This window comes from Cryptomeria japonica, chromosome 10, assembly GCF_030272615.1.
Source record: "Cryptomeria japonica chromosome 10, Sugi_1.0, whole genome shotgun sequence".
NCBI classification, from domain to species: domain Eukaryota; kingdom Viridiplantae; phylum Streptophyta; class Pinopsida; order Cupressales; family Cupressaceae; genus Cryptomeria; species Cryptomeria japonica.
In genome coordinates, this window is record NC_081414.1 from 540,957,844 (window position 1) to 540,977,959 (window position 20,116).

Below are 20,116 nucleotides of genomic sequence, written 5' to 3' on the forward strand. Positions count from 1 at the left end.
GACCGCAGACACTTCAAATGATTGGCAGACAGTGACACCGGTTTGAAATAGAGTGCAACCGGTAAAGCTAAGAATGTCTGAGATAAGCATTAACCGGTTACTCACTTAGCTTTTCACTCAACTCAAGACTACACTACCATTTCACCCTTATGCATAAACAAGTAATCTATCATCAGATCATAATAACAGCTAGTTCAACATGTTTTATTGATAGGCATAAAACACAGAACCATCATATGCTTGACAAACAATAGCAAAGCATCACAAGATAAAAGCATCACACATGACACACATATTTTTTCACGTGGAAACCCAACTGGGAAAAACCATGGTGGGGATGAATACCCACAAGCTATTTTTGAACTCTTTGGAAGTCCACTCTGTTAGGAGCCTTGTCTGGTTAGAGACATTACAATAGGTTCTGCTAGGAACCGATCCTGTTAGAGATCACCCGGTTAAGGGATGGCTACAATACCCGGTTAAGGGTTAAACCCTGTTAAAGGTTACCTTGTTAGAGGATTTGAAGAACTCAATAGCTAAAGGACTCCGAACTCAGTAGCTTTGAATTACCCTGTTAAAGGATTTTTAGCAAGCCGGTTAAGGCTACCCTGTTAAGGGATTTTCCAACTGTTGAGGTGGTTAGAGATCAACAGGTATTACAATGATCTGGTAACAACACTCAATGCCAATGCAAATCCACTTAAGCTCCTCTTCACCTTCTGCACTTACACTCTGCAGGTATCACTTCTCTCCTCTTGGTCTAGAAAGAATCACGTATCCCTTCTCTTGGATACACACACACAACTTTTGCCAACAACCTTAGAAAGAGTCACAACATCGACCTTATAGGAAAATAGTTAGGTCGGTAGCATAAACCCTAAACCCTAAACCTATTAGGTTAAGGAATTCAAATGGTTCAATCCTGACCGTTGAGCATACTGCATTAATCTCCATCATTCGTTTCCCATCGATTTCATGGCGGCTGATAACCCATCACACGTTATCATCGTTTTACAGTCTTCGCACATTCCCGAGGTAGATAGGCAAGATCTTCTTCATGCAAGATCCTTCATGCACACAAGTCTTACATGGCAACACAATCTGTTCTTTATTATCATGCTAACTCATCGCACAAAGTCACTGGTTAAGCCACACAGGCTTGAAGCACTTCAATCGGAAACCCTAAAGTTGAGACTACCAACCGGTAGTCATACAACGCTTCCATGTGTCAGTTCCCATAACCATATGTCGATTCACCTTGAACAAGCACACCGCTTCACTTTGGCACAAATGCCAGTTCACAGTGTTATACTGGTTCTCACATATGCCAGTTCACACCTCTTCAACATATTGACATCAATGACAACATACAATGTCAGTATGTCCACATATCGGTTCACATAATGCCAACAATATCCCCCTTTGGCATTGATGGCAATATATAAAGATATCTCTCCGCTTCACATCTTCTCCCCCAATTTATGCAAATATCTTCTCCCCCTTTGACAACAATGCCAAAATGGAGGCACAAGCTTCCCTGATCCATTATGTTGCTCCCCCTAAGGAGTAGCATCCTTCAACACAACAATCATAAAGAAAAATTTGTCTATGAAATACATGACTGATGTGGAGCATATACTTTTAGTTCACCTCTTGAAGGGGCAGTACCCCTAATTCACCTCTTAAGTATATAAATTTAGTCTTTGAGAGAGGCTTGGTGAATATGTTTGCTAACTGCTCCTTACTGGAAACATGCTCCAGTGCAATCTCTTTATTTTGAACCTTTTCCCTTAAGAAATGATACTTAAGCTCAAAGTACTTGGTTCTAGAATGTAAAACTAGATTCTTAGAGATATTAATTGCACTAGTATTGTCACAAAATATACTTACTAGTTTAGATACAAGAACTTTGAAGCCATTTAGTACATGCTTCATCCAAATTGTCTGAGTGCAGTTCATGAAAGCTGCAACATACTCTGCTTTCGTTGTAGGGTGAGAGATACAACTCTGCTTCTTACTCATCCATGAGACTAGTCTACCATCGAGGAAGAATGCACCACCGGTTTTGCTATTCTGGTCATCTACATTATCAGCCCAATCAGCATCTGTGAACACTTTCAAGTTGAAATCCTTGCTATATGGATACCACAATCCATAGTCAACAGTTCCCTTCAGATACCTAAGAATCCGCTTGACTGCAACCAAGTGGGATTCTCTTGGACTTTTCTAGAACCTTGTAGTAATCCCAACTGCATGTGCAATATCCGGTCTGCTATGTACTACATAATGCAATTTACCAATCATTGATCGGTATTCCTTTTCATCAACCAATGGTGAGTCATCCTCTTTGGATAGTTTACAACCGGTCACCATCGGTGTACCAACCGGTTTGCTATCTTCCATGTCAAAGTTCTTCAACACCTCTTTGACATACTTGGACTGAGTGATAAAGATTCCATCCTTCATCTGCTAGATCTGCAATCCAATGAAGAACTTAATCTCCCCTATGAGTGACATTTCAAACTCTTTCTTCATCTCATCTACAAACTCATGACTCATCTTATCATCTCCACCAAAGATAATGTCATCAACAAACACCTCACAGATCAAGATCTGATCTCCTTCAAACTTCAAGTAGATATTACTATCTTCACTTGTTCTCTCAAATCTAATCTTCACAAGATGGTAATGTACACATTCATACCATGCTCTAGGTGCCTGCTTTAGGCCATATAAGGCTTTATGTAGCCTACATACCATGTCACTGTCTTCAGATAGGGCAAACCCACCTAGTTGCTCTATATATACTTCCTCTTCAAGTACACCATTTAAGAATGCAGATTTTACATCCATTTGATATACCTTGAAACCTTTAAAAGCTGCATATGCAAGAAGCATACGAACTCCTTCCAATCTAGCTACAGGAGAAAAGGTTTCTCCCTAGTCTTCTCCTTCTTCTTGAGCATATCCTTTGCATACCAATCTGGCTTTGTTTCTAATCACTGTGCCATCCTCATTCAGCTTATTTCTGAAGACCCATTTGGTACCAATGACATTTTTGTGCTCTGGTCTGGGTACCAAGGACCATGTACGATTTTTCTCTATCTGGTCAAGTTCCTGTTCTATTTCCTTGATCCAGTCTTCATCTTTATGTGCCTCTTTGAATGTTTTAGGCTCAAATTCAAAGATCATACATGAGTTTTCTCTGACTTTTCTTCTTGTAAGGATTCTTACATCCTTATCTCCTATTATCTGCTTAGGATCATGATTCAGCTTGACATACCGAGGAATGGTCTTGATAGATTCCTCTTGCTTTTCTTCTTCATCCTCATCTCCACCAGTATCAGCATCTACATCTGTCGGTGTAGGAACACTGTTACTGGTACTCGGTTGACTGACAACCGGTTCCTAGAAGGTTGCAACCAGTTCACTTACTACTTGCTCACTATCGATTTCCTCAATTTTCTCAAAGGTTTCATCAACTCTTACATTGATGCTTTCCACAATTCTTTGAGTCCTATTGTTGAAACACTTGAGAGCTTTGCTCTTGGTGGAATATCCTAGGAATATTCCCTCATCACATTTCGCATCAAATTTGCTCTGGTGTTCACTTCTCTTCATGTAATATTTGCTACCAAACACTCTAAAGTAGCTAACCACAGGTGTCTTACCAGTCCAATACTCATAAGGAGTTTTATCCTTACCTTTCTTGATGAGTACCTGGTTCATTGTGTAGACTGCAGTGCTCACCGCTTCTCTCCAAAAGGTGTGAGCTACCTTTCCTTGAATCAACATGGTTCTAGCTGCTTCAACCACAGTCCGGTTATTCCTCTCTGCTAGGCCATTCTGCTGTGGAGTTCAGGGGGCAGACAATTGCCTCTTGATGCCATGTTCTTCACAGTACTTGTTGAATTCACTGGAAGTGAATTCCCCTCCTTGATAAGTTCTCAGGCACTTGATCCTTTTACCACTTTCCTTCTCCACTAATGCTCTAAAAGCTTTGAACTTTACAAATGCTTCAGACTTGTCTTTCAAGAATGTAACCCACATCATTCTTGAGCAGTCATCAATGAGAATCATGAAGTACCTATCACCCTGCACACTTCTAGTTTTCATAGGACCACACAAATCAGTATGCACAAGATCAAGCAAGTTGTCAGTAGTGAAAGATTTACCTTTAAAGGTTGAGAAAGACATTTTTCCCAATTGACACTCTCTACACAAGGTGTTATCCGGTTTGCTTAGCACCAACAACCCTCTAACTGCCTTGATCTTACTAGCCTTCACAATGTTATCAAAGTTTACATGGCAGAGTCTCCTATGCCATATCCAGCTATCATCAAATTTAGCCATAAGACATGTACTTATATTTGCATTCAGATGAAATAGGTTACCTTTGGTTTGCATGCCAGTGGCCACCAATTCACCATTCTTTCCTTTGATTCTACAGACTCCATTCTTGAATTCCAGAGTGAGGTCACTGTCGTTCAGCTGGGCAACACTCAGAAGGTTGTGTCTAAGACCATCAACCCAATACACATTGTCAGCACTACTCTTTCCATTCAGGGAGATGGATCCTCTGCCTTTGACCATGCATGGTCCATCATTGCCAAAGCGAACCACACCACCATCATACTCCTCCAAGGATAGAAACTTGCTCCGGTCACTAGTCATATGGTGAGAACAGCCACTGTCAATGATCCACTCATTGGAATTATCAAATCGGGAGACAAGAGCCTTCTTGTCTGACACATCTTCTTTGATAGCAACAAACACAATATCTTCATTTTCTTCATCCTCTGATTCTTCATCCGTGACACCTTCATCAACTATCACAAAACAGTTTCTCCGATTTCCTCCTTTGAATTTCTTGAACCTTTCTGGTTTGTCCTTGTTGTCGCCATTAGGACAGTTTACAACAATATGTCCTATCCGGTTGCAAGAAAAGCATTTCAAAGGTATCTTACCTTTGTATTTTCCGGTTCATTTAGGAAGTTTCCTAGCAAGGAGAGCTTCAAATGCCATCAAAATCTCCTCATCATCCATCTCTCTGCCCTGTCTTGGTTCACCACTAGCGCTAGCTTCTTTTCCTTTTCTGGATGGTACAACAGAAGCTTTAAAAGTTGATTCAGTCTTTTAAACACTGCCATCAAAACTATTTAGCTCATAGGCTATCAACTTTACTATGATGGAGTCCAGGGATACCTTAGTCTTGTCTATTGATCTCAGCTCCTGAATAGAAGCAACCCTTATTGCATAGACCGACAATAGGGATCTCGGGACTTTGCTTACCACAGTGGAATCTTCTATTTTACCACCTGCACTCTTGATATCTCCAACAACAGTTTTGATTCTTATTCCATACTGTTGAATGGTCTCACCTTCAACCATCCGCATATCTTCAAACTTCCCTCTAAGGCTTTCTTCCTTAGCCTATTTTACATGTTCATCACCACCATAGATATTTTCAAGAGTATCCCATACCTCTTTGGGATTTACCTTATCCTAAACATCAATAAACTCAATGTCAGATAAACTACTAATTAGGGCTTCCATGACTTGCCCGTTCTCCTGTATCTCTCTCTTTTGGTCATCGGTAAGAGTACCGGTAGGGGCAATATAGACGTTCTCAACATAGCTCCAGTGTTGAGCACCCATGCTTCTGATGTATATCTTCATCCTGTCTTTCCATATACTGAAATTTTCCCTATTAAACTTTGGACCTTCCCTCTTCATCATTTGACTGGGATCTTTACCTCAAGCGGTTAAGCTTAAAACATAGAGGACCTAGAGGATGCTTTGATACCAATTGATAGCTCAATGATGAGCAAATAGTACCAAACCGGTACTGAGACCGGGGGGGTGAATCAGTACAGACAAAAATATAGTCCTAAACCGGTTTGACCGCAAACACTTCAAATGACTGGCAGACAGCGACACCGGTTTGAAATAGAGTGCAACCGGTAAAGCTAAGAATGTCTGAGACAAGCATTAACCAGTTACTCACTTAGCTTTTCACTCAACTCAAGACTACACTACCATTTCACCCTTATGCATAAACAGGTAATCTATCATCAGATCATAATAATAGCTAGTTCAACATGTTTTATTGACAGGCATAAAACACAGAACCATCATATGCTTGACAAACAATAGCAAAGCATCACAAGATAAAAGCATCACACATGACACACATATTTTTTCACGTGGAAACCCAACTGGGAAAAACCATAGTGGGGATGAATACCCACAAGCTATTTTTGAACTCTTTGGAAGTCTGCTCTGTTAGGAGCCTTGTCCGGTTAGAGACATTACAATAGATTCTGCTAGGAACCGATCCTGTTAGAGATCACTCAATTAAGGGATGGCTACAATACCTAGTTAAGGGTTAAACCCTGTTAAAGGTTACCTTGTTAGAGGATTTGAAGAACTCAATAGCTAAAGGACTCCGAACTAAGTAGCTTTGAATTACCCTATTAAAGGATTTTTAGCAAGCCGGTTGAGGCTACCCTGTTAAGGGATTTTCCAACTATTGAGGTGGTTAGAGATCAACAGGTATTACAATGATCTGGTAACAACACTCAATGCTAATGCAGATCCGCTTAAGCTCCTCTTCACCTTCTGCACTTACACTTTGCAGGTATCACTTCTCTCCTCTTGGTCTAGAAAGAATCACGTATCCCTTCTCTTGGATACACACACACAACTTTTGCCAACATCCTCGAAAAGAGTCACAACATTGACCTTATAGGAAAACAGTTAGGTTGGTAGCATAAAGCCTAAACCCTAAACCTATTAGGTTAAGGAATTCAAACGGTTCAATCCTAACCGTTGAGCATACTGCATTAATCTCCATCATTCGTTTTCCACCGATTTCATGGCGGCTGATAACCCATCACACGTTATCATCCTTTTATAGTCTTTGCACATTCCCGAGGTAGATAGGCAAGATCTTCTTCATGCAAGATCCTTCACGCACACAAGGCTTACGTGGAAACATGATCTGTTCTTTGTTATCATGCTAACTCATCACACAAAGTCACCAGTTGAGCCACACAGGCTTGAAGCACTTCAACCGGAAACCATGAAGTTGAGACTACCAACCGGTAGTCATACAAAGCTTCCATGTGCCGGTTCCCATAACCATATGTCGGTTCACCTTGAACAAGTACACCACTTCACTTTGGCACAAATGTCAGTTCACAGTGCTATACCGGTTCTCACATATGCCGGTTCACACCTCTTCGACATATTGACATCAATGACAACATACAATGTCATTATGTCCACATACCAGTTCACATAATGCCAACAATTATAACTAGGACACATTCTTTGTTGATATACATTTAAATGATCAAAGACATTTTGTCTTCATTCATGGATCAATTCTAACTCTTGCAATCTAGATACTCATTATTCTTCATCTAGGATAAGGCCTTTTAATTATACTCATAAAGAAGGTATATCTACTTCTATTGGTAGTATTGCTTCTGATCCATAGACAAGAGAGAAAGGTGTGGCACCTATTGGTGTGCGGATACTGGTACGATAGGCCCATAGAGAAGGGTTCAATTGAATATGCCAATCTTTGCCAGCATCATTTACTATCTTTTTGAGGATTTTCAGACTAGTTTTGTTTCATGCCTCTGCTTGCCCATTCCCTTGTGGATAGTAGGGTGTTGAAAATATATGTTGGATCTTGAATTTCTCACATAGCTCTTGTACATCTTGGTTCTTGAATGGTCACCCTGTTGGGAGTATTTAAAACTGAGTCAAGTTTATAGGCCCATTTCAAAATTTTGCCCTACATTTCCAAATGATTAAAAGAAGTCAATTTGAATGGCCTAGCTAGCAAGGGGGTAAAATGGAGCCAGTTGATTTTCAGAGGGTAAGGCTCGGGATTCATGTCCTACACCTTTCATTTGGCCTATTCAGTGATGTGCAACTTTCAGAATTCAATTTGGATAAGTTTATGAGGTACCCATTTTGAGGGGTGAGCTTGAAGTGCATTTTAGGCACAAATGCAGATTTTATTGAGTAGCCTACTTTGAACGATTACATCTTTTGCTCTGTTAATCATTATGGAGAATTTAAAAATGGATTCAATTCTATGCATAAATTTGAGTGAGCTCGCAAATTTTCAAGTCTTAACGAATCCATTTGCTCAGATTTTGAAGCCAAATCCGTTTGCAGTTTGTGTGTTTTGGCAAGTCCCTATTTCGATAGCTAGTCGGAGCCCTATTTCATGTAAGTGTAAAAGTTTCCTCAGCAAGCATCATGTCAGAATGTTTGTTCCAGGCTAATTTTGGTATAAATGATGAGCTATGTTTCAAATTTCAATCCTCTACTAATCCGTTTGATCGGTTTTCAAAAGAGCTCATTTTGCCATCAAATTCAGTTATCCGTACTTTCAGTGATATATTAGTTAATGTAGCCATTTTGGTGAGTGCACCATTTGCATCCTGTCAGTCTAGTGATCAAAATGAGAGTTCAAAGATTTAATATGTACTTTAAGGTACCTATGTTTCAAATTTGAGGGCCTATGGAGGTCGTTTGATATTTTTGAGAAAGGCGTCATGTGTTGCCAGGACATTGACTTCATCAGGTCCGTAGTGTCAACAAAGCCAGTTGGGCATTTTCGAAAATTAATATCTCTTCGCTCAGGACTCATCTTGAAAAACTGTTTGGTACAAGTCATCCTTGTATATCAGAGTACATGCCTATCAGATGGCGAGCTCCAGAAAGATGTTTTGACAGGTTTGAAAATTACGTCTTTGCGATTAAATGCGAAAATTGTCGCATAATTGCCTGAAGGTTGTAAAATGTGGATTAATGATCCGAAAATGATGCCGATCATTTCCGGAGGTATGTTTGAGGTCCGTGAAGCATTCCAGGGGTCAGTTGCATGAAAACGAAATTTTTTTTAGTTGGACCCACTTTGGGGCTCGACCTGGCTCATGCCTGTGCCGTATTAGTTTATTGGCGACTTTGTTCACTAAGAGATTTTCAAAATATCTAAATATGGATTATAATCACGAGGCATGTCATAAGAGTTCAATATGTTATTATGAACTTCAGGCAATTTAAAATTGGCGAGTTTGGAGCCAAATCCTCCTTTAGCGACAAAGAAGAGCATTAAAAAATGTGAATGCACTTGGTAGCCATGGTGTGAGAAGACCATTTAAACTTTCAAATTAAATGCATTGGCATGTGAAAAGCCATTAAACCTTTCAACCAAATGTAATTTGGGAGGTTGAATGCCAAATTCCACAACCTTCCCAGCATTCTCCTTGTTGTGTGTGATGTCTGGGAGTGCATTTTAAAACTCCAGCCAATGCAAACAGCAGTTTAATCCTTTGTGTGGAGTTTTGGGGGGCAGCTTTTAACCAAATGAAATTGCCTCTACCAGCAGCCTCCCTTTACGTGGAGTGAAGTTTAAAATGCAGAAGCTTTCAATTAAATGCAAACACTTAATGGCAGCCCCTGCGTGGATGGGTGTGGTTAAGTTTTCAATGGAACTCCAACGAATGCACATTGGCAAGGCTAATATCCTCTCCTCTTGCATGAGCTTGGTGAAAAGCCATTAAAACAAGAATAACAACAGTTATTTCCCTGCTGTAGAGTGGAGGGTGGAGAGATTTTAAACCCAGTGGAGTTGTTAGCCAACATGGGGTTTTAGTTTTTCTTAGAAGCTCCCATGTGAATGCAAATAATCAAGGAGTCTTCCCCTTTCCTCCCTGCGTGGCTATTTGGGGGCCACGTTGAACATTAGCCAAGTGGAATGGATTCCACAACAAACAGCAGACCTCTTTCCCCATGTGAAGCTACAGCAGCAAAAATTTGAAACAACAAATGCATATTGGCACGTGATTCCTCTTTCCCCTGCGTAGTGTTCAAAATGGCATTGAAACCCAGTCAACACTCATCCTTTCCTCCACATGAAGAAGGGGTTGTAGAGACAATTTTGCCAGCCAAAGAAATTCCGTGCGTGGAAGCCAGTGGAGAGTGGGGAGAGCTGACATCAAATGCAAATGGGCAATTTTATGTTAACAGCTCTCTGCATGAGCATTGTTGGAAGGAGTATTTTAGACTTCAGCAAACGTAAAAGAGGAAAAGCAATCAAAACACAAGTAGCAACTGAGTCCAGCGTGGATGGTTGAAGATCACGTGACAACTTGAAACTCCAAGCAAATACAATCTGCAGGTGCAAACCAGTTTTCTCCCCTTCCTCTGCATAACATGGAGCGTGGTTTTGGTGTGAGCAATGTGACATTATAAAAGAATGGAAAACACTTACAACAAATGCAATCTGGCAAGTGTAATGCCATCCCCAGCAAAGTTTGCAAGCAAATGCAACGTGGTTAACATGGAAAATTTGCCCAACTTCTCCTTAGAGGCAATGTGGCGTTTAAAGAAGGCGAATAGAGAGTTTCAAGCAAATGAAAGTCTCAGAAATTGCTTCAAATCTGCAGTCCCAGGCATAGGCCTTAATCCCACATGCACTAGGAAGTGGTTCATTTTGATATTTAAATGCACAAACACACTCATGTAATATGTCTAAGCCATAAAGGCTTTTGACGAACGGTGTTGTTGGGCACCCAAGGTGGGCCCACGTGCGAGCATGGATCTCGAGGCGACAGAGGAGGTGACTGGGCGGTGACAAGTGGACCCCACATGGGCACGCTTCCTGAGGCAGACAGGCAGAATTTTGTAGAGAAAGGTCAGGTTAACAAGTGAGCAAGTTTGAGATGGATCGACGACTCGCACTGTTTCGTGAAAGGAAGATGCATGCGAGTTACACCCTGCGAAGTTGCAAAAGCCAGGTGGCGGGTACAGTTAGCGGTCTAGTAGGCAGGTCAGGTGAGGTGGCGTAGAGGTGGCGATGATGTGGCACTGAGGTGGCGTACACATGGCGGCCAAGTGACGGATGAGCAAGCGAACATGTGGCGGTGATGAGGTGTCGTCCCAAGTGGCACCCAGTGGACCCCATCAGCCAATCATATCTTACCACGTGGCAAAGCGTCAGGAGCATGATCAGAGCCAAAAATTAAAATTAAAATTGTAAATGATATAGTTTCAACTATATTAAATTTCGAAAAATTTAAATGACTGAGCACAAATGGAAATTAATTCGTCCAGGGTCTCAATTTTGGCCAAAATATAAAGTGTTATATATCGTCGGAAAGCTCTCAGAGTGAGGAATCTGATTATGAAGTTAATTTTGATAAATGTGGGATATTTTGGAAGCAATTTCCATGGGAACAAAATTCAGTTAGAGAGGAGACACTTGGCAATTCAATTGCAGATTTGATTTGGTTCCCTCTCCTTCTTATTCCCGATTCTTCTCAATTGTAATGGTTCCACAAATTTGGAAAAATGCTCTAGATTTGATGGCTTCCATTTTCTGAATATCATGACCCAAATTTGTAAATGCTTTTGGTTTGTTTCAGGGTACAAAGGATTGCAGTGCATTGTTGTAAATGTGATTTTAGTTGCAGGTCTTGCTTGTGTCAGGCATGAGTAAATTCCTCACAGTATTGTCTCTAGGTATGCATTTCATTATTATAAATTGAATCCTCAAGGAGGATGAAGATTTGTCAATTTTAAGGAAATTGTGTGACTATTTATAGGTATCCTTTAAGGAAGGTTTTAAATTCTATAGTCAGTCATGAATGATGAAATGTGTATCCAGATCTGATAAATTTGTAAATGAATCAAATAGTGCATTAATATAAGGTATTGACGCATGAATATCTTGTTTAAGGAAAATAAGCTTGCATCTATGATTCATATTTATAGTTTTGTCTGTGACTCTGTTGCCCAATGAACAAGGCACTGGTCTTGTAGGTTTGGGGATGGTTTCAGATATACATTTAAAAAGATAAATCTATTTCCCTTTATGTTTAGGGGTGTGTGTTCCATTCTTTCCAAGCTCTGTTTCATCCTATTGTTTATACAGATCTAGCCAATCTGTAATGTTTCCAAACCTGTTGAGCTTGTGAAATGATCTATCTGCTTAGTGTTGATGTAGTTATGTGTCTTTAATTGTTGTATTTAGTGCATCAAAAGGGTGTCCCCCCCTAGGTCTAGCAAAACCTAAAGTGCAGGAGGATCAATTAGGGTCCTATGTTATGTTGTCCAAGCCCTGATGTGTTTTGTAGACTGAAATTGGCCATTTCATAGAAAGATTTGCAGGTGTTCTTGGGTTATCACTTTGGTGAACAACAAAAATGGCGACTCTACTGGGGAACAAATGAACTGTCAAGAGCCTCTAGTTAAGAAAGAATTAATTCATATAAGGTTGAGATTATCCCATCCAAGTCACCACAACAAAAATGGCGACTTTGCTGGGGAAATGAAAATGGAAATTGCCTAAATTCATCTAGTTATTCTATCCATTGTGTATGCACAGATTGAGAAAGTGAATTTATGAGTTAGAAAATGCTCCTTGTTCTGGATCTGCAGAATGATATGTGTATCATGTCATAGTTTATGAAGGAGTAACTGTGAATGCATGGTTGAAAGTTGTAAGAAGTTCTCTCAGCTGTGTGTGAAATTTTTTCCCAATTCCTTATTGGGTGGTGACTCTGTGGTTCATACCAGTGTTAAATAGCCTGGAAGAGTGTTGATTGCAGCGAGATTGAAGAAGTAAAAAGAGAATTAAATTTGTGATTGAATGGTTCTGCTATTCAAAATATCCTCTATGCAAGAGGTGGCGACTCTGATGTAAAAGGCAGTGCTAAAGTGTAAAGTAAATCTCCAGATCTACAAGTCTTACAACTACAAATCTCCAGGTATTTTCAGAGGTTTCAAATGCAAAACAATTTCCTTTGAAAATTTGAATTACTAAAATAGTTTTCCCATTTAGTGAACAACACTGGTAAAGAGGGAAAGAGGGGATTTCAAAGTCCATTTGCATATTTATTCTACTGAAATGTCCAGAGTGTATGTTCTTCTATTATATTATGCAAATTTGGAAAAGTTCTGTGTCAAGCAATGTTATGAATAGTTTTAGTATAAGGATTTGTGCTTGAAGTGTTCCATTCTTTCCAAGCTCTGTTTCATCCTATTGTTTATACAGATCTAGCCAATCTGTAATGTTTCCAAACCTGTTGAGCTTGTGAAATGATCTATCTGCTTAGTGTTGATGTAGTTATGTGTCTTTAATTGTTGTATTTAGTACATCAAAAGGGTGTCCTCCCCTAGGTCTAGCAGAACCTAAAGTGCAAGAGGATCAATTAGGGTCCTATGTTATGTTGTCCAAGCCCTGATGTGTTTTGTAGTCTGAAATTGACCATTCCATAGAAAGATTTGCAGATGTTCTTGGGTTATCACTTTGGTGAACAACACACCCATTATCAGTGATAATGGTCATGGGTATTCCATAGTGACAGATGATGTTGTTCAAGATAAATGCAACAATTTATTTTCTCGTGATATGGATAAGAGATACTGCCTCAATCCATTTTGTGAAATATTTTGTAGCTACAAGGATGATTTTGTGACCATCGAATGAGGTAGGATTTATCTTTCCTACTAGATCAAGACCCCATTGGCAGAAAGGCCAAGCTGTTGCCAAAGCATGAGGTTCTTGTGTTGGTTCATGAATCAAATTCCAATGGATCTGACATTGTTTGCATGTTTTAGCTATCTGAAAACAATCTCGTTCCATAGTTGGCCAATAATAGCCCAAGCGTATGAGTTTTTTTGAAAGCGTAATACCACTGAATGAGTGCCACAAATTCTGTTATGGACTTCATTTAAGGCCTTCTCAAATTCTTCTTGTTTGAGACATCTTAAAAGAGTACCGTCCAGACCTCATTTTAAAAGGGTATCCACGACGAGAGTATAATGGGAGGATTGGCGAATAAAGTTTCTATTTTGATTTTTTGATAAGTCAGGAGGGAGGATATTATCTTTCAAGTATGTATAAGTTTGGCCATAGCGGGAGGAATCATGCCCAACAAGGTGACAGATAGTTTGGGAATCAAGACAATTATGTGTAGGGTAAAACATCTCTTCCACCAAGAATTCATAATTCTCTTGATTTTCCCGTGTCTGGAGTAGAGAAGCAAGTGTTGCCATGGAATCTGTTGCTTTGTTGTCATTCCTTGGAATCTGCTAAAATGTTATTTCTATAAAATATTTCTTGACATCATCAACCATCTTCTTATAAGGCATTAGCTTTTCATCCTTTGTTTGGTAATCGTCATTAATTTGATTAATGATGAGTTGAGAGTCTCCAAAGACTTGAAGTTGTGTAATGTTCCATTCTATAGCCATTTTGATACCTGTAACCAAAGCTTCATATTTTGTTGTATTGTTGGTGCATGGAAATCTTAATTTGTATGCTTTTGGAATTGTATGACCTTGTGGTGTGATGAATAGAATTCCTACTCCTGATCCATGTTGTGTTCCATTATCGATGCCTGCTCCTAGACTAATATTCGAGTGATGTATTATAAGATATGGATATAACCCTAAAATGTTTGTATATGACCAAGCAAAATTGATTTGCCATCTTTTAAAGGGTTCCAAATATTTTTGCCTTTCTAGTTCTGATAGAGAAGTTGTTGGATATAGATCAGTTGTGCCAATGGTAACTACCTATGTTGGTTCTATTGGGATAGATGAACTCTCTTGATAGTATTCAGGTAAGGTGTAAAATCTCCCATCTTTCGGTGCCTCGAGGAGGTTTTCACTGTTAGATGCATCCTTTTTTTTTACCTTTTCGTGGTCTAATGTTGTCAATAAATGGTTTTCAGCAGTAGACCTGATATTGTTTTCTTTATTTTCACTTTTGCCACTAGGAGATTTGGTACCCACTTGATTGGAAGATGCGTTAGTGAAATTCCTGGTGAGAGTTGTCACGGGTTTGATTTCATTAAGATATAAGGATATGGCATGGTCATTAGAAAAGGTATCAATGGCAGTATGTCTTTCATTTTCCTAGTCCATAAGTTCAAGATGGATTAAGGATAAAGGATTCTCAGGTTGAGATGATTCAAATATATTAGGGGTCATGATGGAGATGTCAGAGCTTTCAATATGCATTTCAATGTCTATAATGATACTCTCATCAAAATGACCTCGCACAAGTAGCTCCTGATTGTCCTCGATTAAGTCCAAGTCAACCGAATGTGATTCTGATTCAAGTGGGCTAGTTCCTAACGTTTGCCTTGCATACTTATGAGCTACATAGACACCTACATCTGCTTCTTCCCTTTCAATTTCAAATTTCTCTTGTCTATTTTCCCATGATAGCAAATATTCTTCGTTCCCTCAATCTCTTAGCTACATTTGTTTTTCCATGCTTGACAAAATTGATGCAAATGATTGTTCCTTAGATTGTGTGCTTGAACATGCTGCCTCTCTGTTATGTGGAACAATGACCTCTTGAGTTGGTTTTAGATTACTACAACACTGTAATGGATTTGAGTCAGCTGAGATCATGATTTCCTACCCCTTGTATGGAAATTTTAGGCACTAATGATATGTTGATGGAATATCATGTATGTCATGTATCCATGGTCTTCCCAAGAGTATGTTGTATGGTAAGTCCAAGTCTAGAACTTGGCATGTTGTGTCTTTCTACAAAGGTCCCACTATAATGGGTAATACCACAATCCCATTAGAGGAATGCTCTTCTTCATCATATGCTTTGAATGTGATCTTTTTATGGGGATCAACTGCATCTTCGGAATAACCTAGAGCATAGACAAAACTCAATGAGAAAATGTTTAAGCCAACTCCCCCATCTATTAGGACACGTTTAACGAGTGTTCTATTAATGAGGACTTCAATTTGCAAGGAAGCATTATGGGAATGTTGCAAGGAATCAATGTTTAGATATGAAGAAGATGGTCTTTGAATATGATCCTCTGAAATAGGTTTGATGGCCATTATGGATATCACTTGGGGAACTTCATCTTTGGGTGTATTGTTTGGTGAGGATGCTATGGAAGGTTCTTGCAAGCTTTCAAGAGGTGTAGGAATAGATGCCTTTGAAGAGTCAATTTATTTATGGGGGGATGAGCCATTGCTAGACATATGTGCATGATTTTGATCTTCCTCAACAAAATCCCTTAGGGTTCTCTTTAAGAGTTGTATAAAAGAGCCGCCTTTCTTTGGAGATGCATTTGAATCCTTGTGAGGTTTTAACATAGTTGGCTTTTGATTTTGGACTTGTTTGATTTCTCTGATATGTTGAATTGTTATGTCTTCTTATTGTATTTTGCTTTGGTATGCCATGTTGCTATGATCTTCAGCTATTTCAAATGTTTCTATTTCTGTTTATGCAATCTTTCATTTCTGTGCTCTAGTTAAAATGGGTATACACGTGTCTTGGATATTGTGCAAGGATTCGATTGTCTAAAATTTGTTTCAATAAGTGATCAACTATCAATGTAGATATGATAGAGTGATATGAAGAGATAATTCAAGTGTTTAAAATTTTGCAAAGTTTTTCAATCTTCAGTTTTGGAGTGCAATGATGATGATTTTGATAAAAACCATGTCCAATAGGAATGATATATCCTACGATGTGGGACAAGGTTATCCTGACCAAATGTTGTAGTTTCATGATAGAGGATGATAGATCCTGATGAGAAACTATGTTTGAGTGATTTTCTTATCAAAGAGGATGATAATGCACTTTGAGATGTTTAGATCTTGAACTTGTTAAAGGTGAATACTTGAAAATCTTGAGGTGTCTATTTATAGAATCCGATTTGACAGATGATAACTTGACCAAGCGAACCAAGAAGACAATCTAAGCACAAAATGATAGATACCAGGTGTTTATGCTCACTGTAAATTGACCAAGCAAACATGACAGATCCGAAGAAGACATGCCAGAAGATAGCTCTGGACTGACAAAGACAAAAAATCGTACGACAATTTAGACAGCCCCAGATGACAATTTAGACAGGCCCATACGATAAACTAGAAATCTTACACGACAAAGGCATAAACTCATACGAGCTTTCTCATAGAACCAGATGATAAAAGATAACACAAAATCCTCTGTTAAACTGACTTGCATGACAATTCTCACTGGACCAGATGATAAACTAGATTTTTCGTATGACAAACTAGAAAGTTCGTACGACTTAGGACAAAACAAAGACAAATTTTTTATTTGGACATATTTTTTATCAATGAAGTTTGATGGTTTTCTTCTATTTTCCAATTTTTAGATGTCTGTTTTTCTATTTTAGTGATGAAGACACAACAAACACATGATATGATATGTGACCTCAAGCACAACATCTTGAATCTTATGGAAGTTGGCTGAGAGAGAAAACCTTTGCTTGCAAACTTAGGTACACACCCAATAGCTAATAAAAATACATCCGCTGAGTCTCACGCAATGGATTCTCAACGTCGTATTATCCGACTCCAAATGCTAATGGGGGCATGATATGGCAAGTATCTTGGGAGAGTTACTATCTCTCTTGCACAAAGATTATCCCCCTTTCGGAGGTGAATCGGGTAGCTTCTATCTTAGGGTTCGTAGTAAGGGTTTCTGTTTGAAATAACTCCTTGTAGTCGCGCAAGCACGATTGAGGCCTATATCCCAACAAGGTACCGAAACAAGAAGTAGTCACGCAAGCGTGATTGAGACCATGAGGCCCTACTAAATGTATGATATGAGAGATCTCAAAAGAGAAAACTCAAATAATCCCATCCTCTGAGACTTTAATCCCGAGAGGCCTATTTTTTAGAGTGAGTCAGAAAGCTTAGGTCTAGCTGTACTCACTTGGGTCATTCTCACAAGGTGATTACTTTTTCCCACTATGACAGGCCCACTAAAGGTAATCAAATCTCAAACATAAAAGCGCTTCAAGGGTCAGGATTTCTAATTGTCCAAATGGACAAGAGCATACTCTCCTACCTTTTATACAACCTCTAAAACATAGAAAACAAAATGTTCATTTACCATTAGCAAAATAAGTGTTCCTAGAAAACTTAAAGAAGACACAAAGTTTGGTTGAGTTCTCTTAGGCAATCTGCAAAATAGATACGTTAGTAGTCATGTTGTTTGATGAAATGAAGCTTTGACAAGCATTATCTTCGACAATCGTCCTGCAATAACCTGCTAGAAAATTTCACAAATAGACTAGGGTTAGCATTAGTAATAGCCAAATTGAAGCATGAAAACCCTAAAATGTAATCTGTTTTGAAAACACAGAAGCAAAAATTCGTACGAGTATTCTCACCTACTCATATGAGTATTCTCACATACTCATACGAGTGCACAAAGAAACTCGTGCGATACTGCAAAGGTACTCGTATGAGATTCTGAATCAGATCCAGCCAGAAACCTGTGAGATTGAAAATTTGATGATGCTAAGAGGCCAAAAATGAGATTTTCGGCCCCACAGTGGGTGCCAAAATGTCGTTCCCATGAAGTAGGGTATCTACAGTTGCAACACAAACACTCAATAGATCATTACAAGCATGGTTAGAAAATTAAAAGAAAATGAAAGATAAACCGTGACAAAGCAACCTATCACCTCCTAAGAGATGCGAGTATGGATTTGCTCTCAGATCTGGATAAACAATCCCAGTGACTTGACTACACCTAGACAAAGGATTTGAAATGATGATGATATACAAGCTAGATGAGATTGATTATGCTCGATTGATCCAAGAGTCTAATTAGGCTAATGATATGCATGCTTAAGCTATGATGATGATGCAATTAAGATAGAAAAGAGATTGATTAAGCTACATGATTTAATAATTATGCTAGAAAATGATCAAATTAAACTAGATCTAAGATGCAATTGCCTATAATAACAATGCTCAAATGATATGTTAGAATGGATATGCCTATAGTAACAATGTCTAAATTGATATGAGATGGGTTCCTTTGTGCTCCACAATGGGGGATATTTATAGGATTTCCAAGGTTAGGGGTGAGGTGGCAGGAATCAACGGTCAATATTGAGTCTGAAGATATCAAGGGTGAAATTGGAGGAGGTTGGAGAAGAGGTTGGAGGAAGGGACACTTGTCATCTCTATGGTGACAAATTTCAAGGAGCCTTTCTCATAAGAGGGCAAGTGTCCAAGAGAGGAGACATGTGGCCAAAGTGCCATGTGTCTCAAGGGGAGAATATCCACACCATAGGAGATTCAGATAAGGAGGTTAGGATGGGGTTAGTTAAACCTAGGGTTAGGTTAGGGGGATGGTTAGGTTAGGTGGTTAGAAGTTAGGAGGCATGTGGGTAATTTGAATTTAAAATTCAAATAATAGGAAAAGACTAATTAATTTTCAACAACTCATAAATTGATTTGTTTTAATTAATTAGGAGATTATAAGAATTTATTTAAATGGGGGAAGGATTAATTAATTTGATTAATTAATCAAAGGGGACCATTGAAATAAACCTATTAAATAAACCCTTAGATTTATTAATAAGTATATGAGTGGGAGAATTTAATCAAATTTCTAATGAATTCAGTTAAATTGGGAATGGGGATTAATTAAATAATTGCTTATTCAATTAAATATCTTCAGACCATTTTTTAGGTGTATACAAATGTCGTTTCTTGTGTGGAATTGTTGTTGTTCACACAAGGGTTCTCTCTTATACAAGAGGAGTAAGTCCTTGACTACAATATCTTTCACACTTGGTAATGTACATCTATAATAAATTCACCCATCCTCATTGGGATAAAAGTGAGTCATCCTTCATCGAGAATCCCATTCACCTAGCAATAGGAGGAAGGATTGAATTCTTGTTCTCTTCTACGCTTCGTTCTAGAAGATGTTATATTTTTCTAAGACAACTCCTCTTGGAGGTAGATGTCATTTGAGCAAAGATATCTTCTCCTCCAAGGATCTCCTTTACACTTACAACAAGATATCTATTTTCAACTATCTTATCCTTGCTTGAAGAGTACTCCCTCTCTTGTATAGATCTATGACCTTATTTCATAATGGATATCTTCTTTGTGTTGAAGGTAGGTATCCTTATTCTACCTTCCTGAAGATATCAACATTAAACTATGTTGGCATCTTAAGGGGGGGACACCCACACTGCTCCTTTTATATTATATTTCTCTCGTGCATTGTATCTCTTATACAACGGGTCATTATCAGAAC